The sequence below is a fragment of the Lemur catta genome, chromosome 11, assembly GCF_020740605.2.
Source record: "Lemur catta isolate mLemCat1 chromosome 11, mLemCat1.pri, whole genome shotgun sequence".
Taxonomy (NCBI): Eukaryota; Metazoa; Chordata; class Mammalia; order Primates; family Lemuridae; genus Lemur; species Lemur catta.
The window spans coordinates 68,432,350-68,446,830 of NC_059138.1; positions in this window are offsets into that span (position 1 = coordinate 68,432,350).

The following is a 14,481-nucleotide window of genomic DNA, read 5'->3' on the forward strand; positions in this document are numbered from 1 at the left end:
CACTTCTGGGCCAGTCACTTTCTCAGCACTTTACATTTATTTATTCATTTAAGTCTCAGAGTGACCTTATCATTGCTCTTCTTATCATGGTTGTTTTACATTTAGAAGAGCAAACCAAGTCATGGAGAGTTAAATGACTTGCCTAAGACCATTGGTCTGTTAAGTGGCAGGGTGGGGACTTCAGCCCAGGTCACCTATCTACCAAGTTCAAACTCTTAACCGCTACATTGAACTGTCTCCCAGTGAGAATATACGGGCTTGTTAGGTGGGATATTGTCAGAGATTTACAAAGAACAACAAGTGACCATAGAACAACTTCCATAACTTTTGTGGAAGTTATCTAAACTATTCAAAGTGAACAGCATTATCGCCCTGAATGTATAGTTATTTGCATAAAAGCTTATTGTTTTTCTATGTAAATCTCTGACAATAATCCCATTTATCAGAGTCTTATGAATGAAATGCCTAAACCATATTATGAGTCCACCTTTAAAAAGCTGAATATATGTACATATGTATGTTACATCCTTTCCCCAAATTGCCATTATAAGAGGGGGATCTCTCTCAAGATCACAGTCTACTTGGGCCAGTCATGAGACCATTAGCAGCCACTTAATTTCTATCATTTGAGCCATTTCTCCTAACAACAGCACTTTAATGTTGCTCACCCAGAGTCCATCCTACCCCATCTTCCTAACACAACTCCCTCTCCACCTTTTCTTATATATCCATACCAAATTAGTGCATGACTTTCCCCTAGTGATCATTATTAAGCTAGGAGTAGGTATGTGACTTAAGTCGCCCTAACTAGAATGGAGGAAAGAAATTATATCCCTTTTATTTCAAGATTCCTTCCCTATTCCCTGCCCACCTTCCTGCTGCATGAGGCCAAGCAAACATCCAGTCCCAATTGCCCTGGCAGCCATCTCGCATCATCTACCAGGGAAATCAACTTAGTACGAAGCCTGAGAACTGCAAAAGGGAGAGAGGAAAAGAACTAGGTCCTTGAAGGCATCATTGGACAGCTGATGATACTGTGCCTGGAGCCTACTCGACCTTAGAATGTCCTGTCGTGTAAGACAAATTTATGTATTGTTTTCCCGTTACTTGTGGCCAAAAGCATCCTAACTGCTACAAGCCCTAAGACCTGCATTCTGAAATGGAACACTTCCCTGCAAGCTCCATCTATGTCCCAAGCAGCTTGACACCAATCTCCAAATATTTCTGCATCTGGATTTTTTTTAGCTACGAACCCCTTTGAATGTAGACGGTTCTTAGAGGCTGTCCAAATTCTTGAACAAATCAAGCTCTAAGACTCTCTTAATGCACTCTGACAGTAGCAATGTTATGGAAAGGAGTAGGGTACATGTAGACATGGTGAGGATCAAATTGGCAGCAGAAATTGTTAGAGAAAAGAATTTTAATCTTTCTACTGAAGGTGTTATTTTTTTCCCCCTACAACATTGGTGTGGTAGGGAAAAAAGATAATTGTTTTCAGTAAGAACACTAATATCAACCACCGGCTTCACCACTTATTACCTATGTGACCTTAAGCACGTTATTTAGCCTCACTAACCCTCAGTATCTCCATTTGCAAAAACAGGAGTAATAAATCTCTTGTTTCTACTCTTGTGAGGATTATAGATAATATAGAGAGAGTCTACTTTGTTAGGGAAAAGATATACTAAAGTTTTAAGATGAATGGCAAGAACTCTATGTGGGAAGAACGAGGAAAAGTTCATCCCCTTCTCCCTTGTAAAAATGTGAGTTGAGGAGATCATCCTGATTCATTGTATTAAAGTTAACTTTTATCCTGGAGGTGAGGAGCCAACTTCCCCACATGCCGGAAGGAGCCACACCAGCCGTCCTTGGGTATGTCACAGTCACTGGGCACTTCTCAGCAATTTTGGGCAGCTAGCATAAGGAACTTGGCACATTCCTTTACATGCAGTAGGACCAGAAATGACCACATAAGGAAAGAAGAACCTCTGAAGAATTCAAGAATTCATAGGGTAGGTTAGGATTCCTGCCCACATGGAGATTCACCCCTCACCTTCACAGAAAAGGACATGATTAATTGAGGAAAGAGTAGTTTATCTAAGTTTGAGCTGGAGCTTTAAAGAGGGAGCAGTATTGCTGAGGCCATTCTGTTTGCAGAGGAATAATCATTAAAGAGATTTCCCAAGGGATTGGAGAATCTCTGAGTTTTAGCACCTTGGAATTTTTTGCCCCTCCCTTACTTGGGGATTTTTTTCCCCTCCATTGCCAGCCCTGGAATACTTATTGTTAGTTTGTTAGGGGACTTTCTAGGTTCATACAAACTTAACCCAGGTGGATTAGGTCACCGAATTTTCCTCGTTTCTCTCCAACTGGACAGTGCTCCTTTGGAGACTCTGATGGAAATTGATATCATCAAGAAAAGTGGTAACATAAGGAACCATCATCACCACTTCCTCTGTGTCCCCAGCAAGGACAAGTAATGTGTAAACCTTGCCAAGGCATGCTTTATGAGTTAAATAACTGGCCACATGTATATCTAGTCAATTACCAGCATTGTGAAAAACAGCCCATTTTGATTTTCTGCGGGCTGTTACTATTACTCTTCTCTTGGTCTCAGCATTCTTATAGTTTGTTTTTCACAACAATGGATCATCTAGTTCTTTAAAAAAAAAATACCAAGATATCAAAAACCACAATCTTGATGAAGCTCCTATTTTACTCTAAACTATGGAGATTAGAAAGGAGTATAACTTGTGGTCCCCGACTCCAATTTGCATCAGAAGTAATACCTAAGTCAGATAAGGTTAAATAGAAATGAGGAGGTAGGAGAGGATGGCTTTTTACACAAATGTAGGGGCACACATGTTTCAAGACCTCTGTCGGCTGGAGTGACTAAGGCTTGAGTTGCGAGAAGACCTTGAAGAAGGGGTAGGATACACAGAATGACAAATAAAAGAAGGGGCATTCTAGGCAGGAAAGACAAGTGTCAATGAAGGCTCCATGGTGAATGCCCAGCTTTGTTGGACCAAAGGAAGTCTGGGCTGGTATACTGGAGCCAGTCAGTTTAGCTTTGAGTATGAAATTCAGGTGTTTAAATTGTGCCTTGCAAGCAGTAGCAGACAGACATTGGAGACTGCACAGGTGAATGTTAGGAAGAATGTAGGATTTTATGACTATTAATCTGGCAGATATGGGAGGGAGGAATTAGAAGGCAGAAGACAGCAAGTGCTTGCAGAGCCAACGGGTCCTAAATCAGAATGGTAGCAGGGAAAAGAACAAGAAGGGAATAGCAAGATGGTGACTTTCAAGTATTTTCCCTGTGGAAACTCATAGATGTTTTCATATTTCTTCACTACATTTCCTGGGGAAAAATTATAATATTGTCTTCAGCAAGCTCAAAATGCAGAGCATGATAAGGTTCTGATTTTTTTCAAACCTGAAGAGTAATATTAAAAGCTTATGAGTTATATATTCAGTATAATCTAGAATCCATTCTCTTCATTGCATGTAATATGGATAAATAAAATATGCATCCTGTGTATGATTTGTGTGTAAGTATATCAATAATAATGTATAAAGAAAACATATCTAAAATTTAATCAGGGTTTCTGATTATAAACTGTATGAATCAGTAAGATAACACACTTGGAGTAGAATCTTCACCATCACAAATCTCAATATTCAGGTACCAGCCTTTAAATTAAATTTTAGTCATCAAATCAGACCATAAAATGTCATAGCCTAATTCTCACCTCATGACTGAGAGGGTAACTAAGGAAAGAAAAGTGATTTCCCACCTCTCATACTTGCTTCTCCCTTCACCCATCTCTCAATTATGGCGAAAGCCATATTATGAGCTACTTGGTGGCTGAGTGAGACTTTCTTAATCTTTCATTTATTCTCATACATAAAAATCAGAATGGGGCGAAAGGCATGTCTCAAGACAACATTATGAACTGCCAACTTTGTCCAACACACTTATTCCTTGCCTTGCTCTGTGCCCTGGTTAAGATCACAAAACCCAAAGAAATATGGGAAAACCAACAAACTTGGCAGCTGGGCTTTCCCAGTCTATGGGAAAAATTACTTCAAGTCTTTTAAATATTTTTTTAGCTAGCTTCTCATTTTTAACCCTTGGGTCTCAACACTATAGTTAAGGACATTATTAAACTATTAGCTTCTTTTAGGCAGATACCATATTTTATTCATTATAAAAGCCTTTTTCTTTGCTCTGTCCCCATAATGCTGACCTCAGACCCTGGCAAACAGCAGATACTCAGTTAATATTTATTGACTTGAGTTTTTGAATCATACTTTCTTAAAGATATAGATTGAAAACACATAACATGAGAGAATTAATCAGGAGCCAAGATAATTTTAATGCATTAGACGTTTTAGCTTTGAGGTTCATGGCCGCTGCATATGCTTTTGAAGAGAGCACGAGGTCACGTGTTTTAGGCACTGGCTGATGCTGACATCTCCTATATCCAGTGCAACCTGACAAACGCAACCAAGAGCGAGTCCTTCACTGAATGGCCCTCAGATGGTTAATTTTGTTTCCTGATGGCAGATATGGAAGCTACAGAAAAGCTACCCTTGTTGTTCAAAGAGCCTTTTCAATTTCCAATTTGACATGGAGAGTTACATGGTCTACGATACATGCAGACCAACAGTTATCTCTCATCATCAACTTCTTTGGTACATTTCAACCCGTCTTGGCTGAAAGCAGCTCTATTGTAGGTACTTTTTCTGGCTCTAGCTTGCATGTGTGGTTCAGTGACAAGATTCCTGATAAACTGGAACAGAGAATGGGGAAATGGGCTTTTAAATGATCAACTGATCATTCACTTCTCTGGGTTTAGTTTCTGTCTGACAGACTTATTAAAGAAAAGAGTCACACAAAGACAACTCAGAATATGTCTCCCAGGTCCTGGTCAAACGTGAATTGCAGGCTTGTAGAGTCACAAGGCACCTTAGAGGTCATCTCCCCTGAATCTGCCATTTTAAGGTAAGGGAACTGATACTCAGAGGAGTAAATGACTCACCCAAAGTCGTGCAGCTCGTGTTAGAACCAGGACTAGAATTCAGCTTGCTCAGGCTCTTTCCTTGCTGACATTTTTGCTGACTGATGTTAGGGAAACCAAAAAGAAAAAAAATAGAGATGCCCAGTTTTTCACAAACATTTTCCAAGAATACCATTATGAGGGATTACTATGAGGTTTCTTGGTTTCCTTAGCTAAGTCACCATGTTAAACGAGTGGGGTAGTAGGAGGAGCACTGGCTGTGAATTTGGACTTGGGCTTGGGTTCAGTACATAACCATTGCTGTGATTTATTGAACGCCAATTGCGTGCTAGACGTTATGCATCCACTATTTTTCTCTTCACAATGAATCTGGAAGGAGCCCTATTTTGTAAGAAAAGGCTGAGGCTTAGGGAATTCAAGTATCTTTACCAGGGTTATACAGGTATCCAAATCCAGGGTCTGATTGATTCCCACAGCCCGATTCTTTCCCCTAGACCACACCATACATATGAGCAGTGTGTCCTTAGGCAAGTTACTTAACGTCTCAAGACCACAGTTTCCTCAACTGTAACATGAACACATTAATATTCTTCCTAGCCTTGATGTAGGGTAAAATGAGAAACCATGTATACACATGGAGTACCTGGTCCGAGACTTGACACACAAAAGACACTCAACAAAGCCAGTTCCATTCTGCCCCTCTATCCCCCTCTGATTTGGATTTTTCAGTAGGATTTCCATTTTGAATTATATTAACTTTGTTGCAAAGAGAAAGTTGAAACACTTTCAAGGTGTCAGGAAAAGTCAGAAGTGGATTAAATGGTCTAGAGCAGCAGTCTCCAACCTTTTTGGCACCAGGGATGGTTTCATGGAAGACAATTTTTGGTACCACGGACTAGGGGTGAGGGAGTGGGGTGTTGTTGGGGCAGGGCGGGGGTGGAGCTCAGGTGATGATATACAATCTGTTTCCTAACAGGCCACGGATCGGTACTGTGCCACGACCCAGGGGTTAGGGACCACAGTTCTAGACGATAATCCCAAACTGTCAGAATAACCTGATGGCAACATTTAATTTGCAGAGAGTTGGGCTCCAAGCCTGTTTCCTATGAGTGGAATCAACCACAGTCAGAGAAAGCCCTACCTCTAATCAGCATCCTATATTTGAAATGCAGGTAGGGTTTCCAGAAAAGCGTGGTCAATATTCAGGTACAATGTTATCTCTATTAGAGAGTGGATTTTTTTTCTAAGTCTGCTTTATTGATCCCACCCTGAATGTTCTATACAAAGTGAAAAGATGCAGGCATGTCCATTTAATAATTGCAAGCAGGCATCAGAAATTATTTGACCATTTCTTGAAGCAATGTACATTCTTTTGTACTACACTTACAAAATTATAGTCTAAGTATAAATGTGATTTAGTTTACAAAAATTCAATTTGCATGCAGTGTTTCAGTAGTACATCTATTGTACTCAGCCAGGAACACTTTTTACAGTTGATAGCAATCAAAGAGTGACATATTAAGAAGATAACAATGAAATGAAAATACAAATAAAAAGAATATCATGCTTCATTCAGCCCCTGAGAGACCAGAGGACTGAGAAGAAAAATCACAACGGTACAAGACAAGATCAGTAAGTTTTTAGATTTAGTAATTGACTCTAGGAAAAATCATTACACAAATTCCTGACTGAAAAGGTATGCGTTTATGACTGAAATATGAGAAGACAGTTTCATTTAAACATTTCATCACACAAAAATTGAGAAAAAGATGAGTTCTAAGCCAAAAGCTGCACCTGTCTAGAATATAAGTTTCAGGAAGGTAGGGGTCAGTGTGTTGATCACTGATTGCTTTTTCAGTTACATTAGCATAGTGTTTTGCCCATAGCGAGTACTTAATAAATAATTCCTAAGTAAGTGAAAATAAGAAATAAGGTCTAATCTGTGGTAGAAGTAAAGTTTACCAGAGAGCTATTAAATAAAGATTTGATTTATTTGATCCAAATGTGTGTGGTGTAAAGTTAGAATTCCAGAAGATGCTATGTAAATTAGTGTCATTGTGCTGTTTTTTCTGTGGGTAAAACAAGATAGAAAAGTCTGCCTAATACATTTCATGATATAACGTCACCTTCCTAAAGCATAGCGTCCTTTTCCAGGGCACATTATTTTAGAGTCTGCCTACCGTTCTTCCCGATGGCAGGAGATAAATGATAGCTGCACCATGTATTTTAAAATAAATTTTCTATAAGATATTCCAAGACCCTGTCTACAAGTTGCCAACCATGGAGTAAATCTTGGACATCTTGGACAAGTCACTTAACTAATAGTAGAAGGTGCTCTGGAAAAGTATGTGATGTTCACTTTTTGCTTAAACAATACTTTTCCGACCTAAAGGATTTTCAAAATCCTCAGTTGAATTAATCAGCGTATGTTCTGCAATTGAAAATACATTTTTATTATTGTAGTGCAAGAACTGGGTTGAGTAGCTTCTTACCACAGGTTCTGCCTTTGTAAGAGTCCTCTCTATTCACGGGGTGGAGCTCCCCCACCTCATAAGCACATAGATGCCTCTGGAATTCAGTGTCGTCTTCACAGGGCCCGGGATTAGCATGTGATACAAACTTTGAGAATCCTAAGGTGAACCTTTTTCCTTGTATGTCCCCAGTCCTCTCTCCCATCTTCACCACATAGGAATTTCCTCCATTTTCTGGGCACTTTGTGTTATGTCTCTGAAATGTTACAATCTTCCCTGGCCTGAGAGTAGAATTCTGAACCTAACTTCACCAAGTGTTGGAATGTTGGATTCACCTTCTCTAGCGACAGCTGGCTCCTGGTTTCTCTGGGGCAACAGCGAGCAGACTCTTTTTTTTCTACCTGCACTCGAAATAACAGCCATAGAGAAGCTGCAGACCCAGAGTCAGAGAAGACTAGGATTGTTCAGCTTCCTTTCAGAGAGTTGCAAGGCATGGGCATAAGAAAGAGGAAGGAGGGCATTACTTCCCTTTTGAGTTATAAAAATGGAGAAATAATTTATTGCGGCAGAGGACATAATTTACCAAAAGTCATCCTGGTGGCACAAATGGGTAAGTTATTTACTCACATGTGATTGCAAAATTGTCCCAGTGCTCTACGGTGACTCCTTGGCTAATCCTTATGTGGATTGTTGAAAGCAGCGGGGCAGGAGGGTGCCTTCCAGGAAGCCATGGGAATGTTTAGTTCTGTGCCTCAGTGTTTCAGAAGGGCTAGTCTTGTTTCCCCAGCTAGAAGGTAAACTCTTTGAAAGAAGGATCTACACCTGCAGTGTGGTGGGCACAATTGTAAGGTGGCCTCTGACCTCTGCTCCCTTGTGTTAGGCCAGTATAATCAATCCCCTCCCACCTGAGTATGGGTGGGACCTGTGACTTGCTTCTAGCCGACACAACATGGCAAAGCTGATGGGATGGAGGAGGGGGTTCATTCTTCTGGCCTTAATCAAGCAAATGGCTATGTTGTAAACTGCCTGTGAAGAGGACCACCTGGCAGGGACCTGCAGGCTGCCTTTCGTTGCTCAGAGCAATCCCTAGCCAACAGCCAGCCAGCAAAAATATGAGGCTTCAGTCCTGGAATCTCAAGGAAGTAAACCCTCCCAACCACTGGAGGGATCTTTGGAACAGATCTTCCCTCGTCAAACCTCCTCACCTTGGCCAACACCTTGACTGCAGTCCGGTGAGACTCTGAGCAGAGAACACAGTTAAACTGTGCCCAGACTCCTGACCCGCAAAAACTGTGAGAGAATAAACATGTGTTGTGTTAAGGCACAGAATTGTGGTAATTTGTCTTGCAGCAATAGAGATGGGGAAGTCAACCTCTCTTTCCAAAGGGCTCGCCACTCCAACCCACAGTGGGCAGTGACACGTGAGGGGGTTGCAGCCCCAATGCCAGGATGGGCTGGGTACCTGGATGGGGGGGTGTGAGGGGCTTGCCCCATCAAAGGGCCTGCCAAATGCACATGGTGGTGCCAGCTTGGAGCCGGGACCCCACCATGCCCCACCTGGAAGACTCCATGAGATGCACACATCGACCCTCTCCGTGCCCTGCTTCAGGCCCCTGCAGGGAGTAGAGGGCAGGAGGAGCTGCTGGCAGGCCAGAAGATGGAGGCGGGAGAGGCCCAGGGCACCAGTGTACCTAAGAACCCATGGCAGGGAAGGTGGGAGGGGGCAGGAGGTGGGACCCTGCAGGGGTCAAGGCTCCATCATCCTCTCAAGCTTCACTAACAAAACACAACATCAATATAAGAAGATTTTTTTTTAATTTCAAAGTATTATGGGGGTACAAATATTTTTGGTTACATGGATCACTTTTATAATGCTTGAGTCATGGTTATAAGGGTGCCCGTCACCCAGATAGTGTTCTTTGTACCTGTTAGGTAGGTTTTTGCCCATCCCCCCCTCCTCCCCTTCCTGCTGCTTGATTTCTGTTGAGTGTCACTTCTCTCTGTGCACGTGTGCTCATCGGTTAGTTAAAATCAACATGAATTTATAACAACTGCACAGCATGAAATCCTAAGTGTAGGTAGGGCCTTTCTCAGCACAGGGCCCTGTGTGACTGCACTGGTCACAAGCCCTTGAAGCCACTTGGCTTAAGGGGAACACCAGTCATGGGGGCTCAGTGGGGGATGTTCTCTGTACTGATTCTTCTCCTCTCCATATAGCCCCTCTGGGTCCAATTCCCTCATGTAATTTCTCCACACTCCCTCTATCCCATGATTTTTTTTTTTTTTTTTTTTTTTTTTTTAGACAAGGTCTCTCTCTGTTGCCCAGGCTGGAGTGCAGTGGCATCGTCATAGCTCACTGTAACCTCCAACTCCTAGGCTCAAGCGATCCTCCTGCCTCAGCCTTCTGATTAGCTGGGACTACAGGCATGCACCACCACACGTGGCTAGTTTTTCTATTTTTTTGTAGAGAAGCGGTCTCACTCTTGCTCAGGCTGCTCTTGAACTCCTGGCCTCAAGCAATCCTCCCGTCTCAGCCTCCCAAAGGGTTAGGATTACAGGCATGAGGCACCACACCCAGCTATCCCATGCATTTTTATGTGCCCTAGGGGTTGAGCATGAAGTTGTTGGGCACGGGCTTTTTCTAAATTTGTGCTTTGAGTCTTCTTTTTGACTTCTATCTACTTTGCTGTGGTGAGACCCCTTTCCTGAGGACATGGGCTCTTCATAGTCTAGCGAAAACGGGAGAAAAGCCCCAAGGACAAAAGGAAGTACTTGTAATGGAAAACATAATTGCTTAGCACACAAAAATTATTTCCACTTGCAGGATTCCTAATACTTTATACTGTGAAAAATCTGTGTGTGTGTGTGCATGTGTGTGTGTGTATACGGCATGCATGTTCGTGTATGCAAATGAGGAGTTTTGCTGACCAGAGAACGCGTGATAAACACACATTAAGTGCAGACTTTACTGTCACACAGAATAGCCTTTATTGATAGTCACTGCTATTGGGGCAGTCTTTGGGTGAGCCACATTCTGCTCTCTCTAATTGGTCACAATAATGTATTTCTTTAACAAACACCTAATCTTAACAGGACTGAATCCTGGCTCTCCCCCCACTGCTTCACTTCAAGCAAAAAGGTTTGATACATAATCAAGGAACATGATTTGATTTTCAAAGGTCGTAAGGGAAGACAGTCCACAGAGTAATCCTGTTAATATTTCTGCTATTAAGACATCTGTTTCCTATACTTAGAATACCCAGAAAGAATGGAATCTAAATATTTAAATGTCTCACAGACAAATATCTGACAACTGGGAGATGTTTTAAAAGCCTATAAAGCCTGGTGCTAGATAATCAGCATCAGCTAACAGAATTCATTTTTATTAAAGCATTTCAAATGCTCAAGCCACTGATGCGTTTTAACACTATAATGGCATAATACCCTTTCCTCAACTCTTCAGAGAGGCAAAATGATCACAGAGGAAGCAAGTTCAACTGCGCACCATGTTTTCATAAGCACGGGTATATTACTCCATAAGAAATACTTCTGGTTTGAATGATGAGATTTTGAGAAAGTACCATTTGGTATAAAATGTTCCAGTTGCCTGTGGTTATAAATTACTTCGAGTCCAGTTCTCTTTCCCGTCTTCCCCCCACATTCTCCTTTTCCCTGGTGACAAAGGGAGTTCTGATCAGGGAAGAAATGAACCAAGTGAGGAGGTGAATGAGGACCTGACCCTACCTAGTTTTTTCTTCTTCCTTCCCCACAGCCATTTTATCATGTGTAATAATTAAGAGTCCGGCAGGAAGTAATCACCAGAGAGACACAAACCCTTGAGGCAAAGAGAGGGCAACATTTGCTGCCAGAAAGTAATGCTCACTTTCAGCTTACATCCTGGCCCTAACACTCATCCTTATAGGATAAAAAAAGAAGTGAACAGCGATGCTGTACTCTCTCCATTAGAGCCAAGGAGCCTGTACAATGACCCTGCAGATAAGGGAAGCTGGGGAAATAGAATCATTATTACCCAGAACAGGCATCCGACTTCTGTGCACCTACAGAGGGTCGTATGGTAGAGGAACCTCACATGGAACTGGTGACCTGAAGACACTCATCTGCCCGGGAAACACCAAGAGAGCTACTGTCTACGCTTTGCTAGTCTATCATCCCTTTATTATAAATCCTGAATATTAGCAGGTTCCAGGAACTTTTTTTTTGGTCCATGGAAGACTGACTCAATACACTCCCATGGAGAAAGACAGTACAGAGGTTCAAAGCACAGGCTCTACAATAAGACACAACCTAGTTTCCAATCTTGCCACTACCTCATACAAGTTGTAGGATATTGAGCAAATCACTTAACTCCCGTAGGATCAATTTACTCATTTGTAAAATGAGTCTCCTGACAATACCTTCCTTGTGGGGTGCTGTGAGGTTTAAAATCGAAAGTTTATGTAAAAGACTTAACTCAGTTCCCCGCACATAGGCAGGACTCAATACATGTGGGCTCAATGGTCATGACCACAAGTGATTTTTAAAATAGTTTATATGTTGTCCACAATTTTTCTTGCAAGCCCATAAACCCAGTGAGACAGGATCCTGACCTTTTTAAATGTTTTGTAAATTGTCCTATGTATCCATGGTGATTTATAAATAACAAAAACAATACAAATGCATGTCTAATCACTTGCAAGTGGACATATTAGAGTGTTCATAGCCTTGGAGTCATTACAAGCTAATTGGGGTCTTGATGTTATCTAAATGGTGTCCAGCTGATCCTTCCAGCTGTTAGTAGGTGCTCTCCTGATTTTTTTTTCTCTTTCTTCTTTTTCATATTATTCTACCTCTAGGCACAGGAGTCAGCAGCTGGAGTCACCACAGGACCTGATTGTTGACTGCAGGATCCAGATGGCAGAAGCATGAAAATGTTTCTGGCAAATACCTCCACAAGCTGGAGTGTGTGTGTGTGTGTGTGTGTGTGGGTGTGTGTGTGGGTGTGTGTGCGTGCACACAAGCATGCATTCCTCCCTTTTATTGGCACTTGAGCTAAATGCCCAGCAGCCGTTTCTTGGCTGGATTTCATTCAAACTACAGTTGGCACCTGTAAAAATGGCTTTGGCTTCAATATCTTATATGTGTCTGTCTATCATGAAGAATTTCCCCACTGCTGCTGATTTCTATTTTTATGAATACTTGAAAATACATGCCTCACACAAGAGTTTTGACCTCCTTTTATCTTTCCAGTGGAAATTCTTTCATAAAGAAGTGTCATCTCTTTTATACAATTATGCTTTGTGAGGGGCTATTTATAGCACTGTGAAAATTTGAGAACGTAGTCTTCCTTTTGACTTTCAGAAAAATTGTTAAGCATCAAATTGCATGTCAGGGGAAAAATGATCTCATGAAAAAATTAACAGGCCTCACTATTTTCCACTGTCCCCTCAAAGCTCACACTCCCCAAACACACAGAGGATGAGTAGTCATTACTGTCCAATAAAATAAAACTAGCATAAAAAATAAAATCATGCTTTATCTTGTTTGATGCAATTGATAGGCTGCTGAAAGGGGGACATTTTAAATGCACAAGGAGAATGAGAGAGTTGCTTTCCAAATAGAAACCCCTGGTGAATGCTTTCTGAAAGAAATGATTCCGGAGGTAACTACCCAGAACCCGATATTCATGGGTTATTAATTGGGATTTTCTCATCCTGCCATTCCTTAAAGTTGGGGTCACCTATATAAAGGCTAGATATTACATGACTTCAAAAGCTCTCAGGTCACCCATGAGCACTCTTTGTAGACATTTACTCCCTCTTAGCTGACGTGTATGTGATTTTTCAGAAACAGTAAAATTTTCATCCTGCCTGGAAATTGAAAATATACTAAAGCAAAGAAAGAACTAAATGTCTCTCTCTGGGGTCATCCATTTAAATGTCAAGAGCATACTCCATGCTACGCCAAATGTGAAAAGAAGAAAGACAAGCTCACGGTGTAGGAATTCTCAACAGGTAAGGGAAGAAGTTTCTTTTATTAATAAAATATAGCTAAAGCAATGAGTAAAGATTACAGACTTGTTTGTGCAATGGTCTCTGCGTATCCTCGGGTTCTGCATCCATGGGTTCAACCAACCTTGGATCAAACATATTTGGAAAAAAATTGTGTCTGTACTGAACTTGTACAGACTTGTCATTATTTCCTAAGCAATACAGTGTGACAACCATTTACATAGTATTTACACTGTATTAGGTATTATAAATAATCTAGAGATGATTTAAAGTATGCAGGAGGATGTGTGTAGTGGATATGCAAATACTATATGTAAATTATAACTGAATAAAAAAATTAAGAACCCATTCCATTAAAAAAGCCAAAATGATAAGTAAGCTAATGATAACAAATTTGACTGATATATTTATAAAGACCCTTTATAGATACTTTCAATATCTATATCTATACACACACACACACACATATATATACACACATATAATTTTTGATACAGGGTCTCACATTATTGCTCAGGCTCAAGGCAGTGATGTCATCATAGTTCACTGAAACCTCAAACTCCCAGGCTCAATTGATCCTCCTGCCTCAGCCTCCTGAGTAGTTGGAACTAGGAGTGAGCACAACTACAGCTGGCTAATTTTTCTGTTTTTTTGTAGACAGGGTCTCACTGTGTTGCCCAGGCTGGTCTCGAACTCCTGGCCTCAGGTGATCCTCCTGTCTTGGCCTCCCAAAGTGCTAGGATTATAGGCATGAACCGCCATGCCTGGCCTTCCATATATTAATAAAAGAGAATGGGTGGCTTCAACAACAACAAAAATTCTGATTTAGACCTTAGTATCTGGCTCCTTTTCTGGCAGATTATCTCATTCTGATGTCGCTGGTGGTAACAATGCTAGGCCTGTCACACATTGTTGGGGATTAAACCACCAAGACACTTCTCATATTCTGTGTACTCATAGGAGCAGAGTTCTTCATAA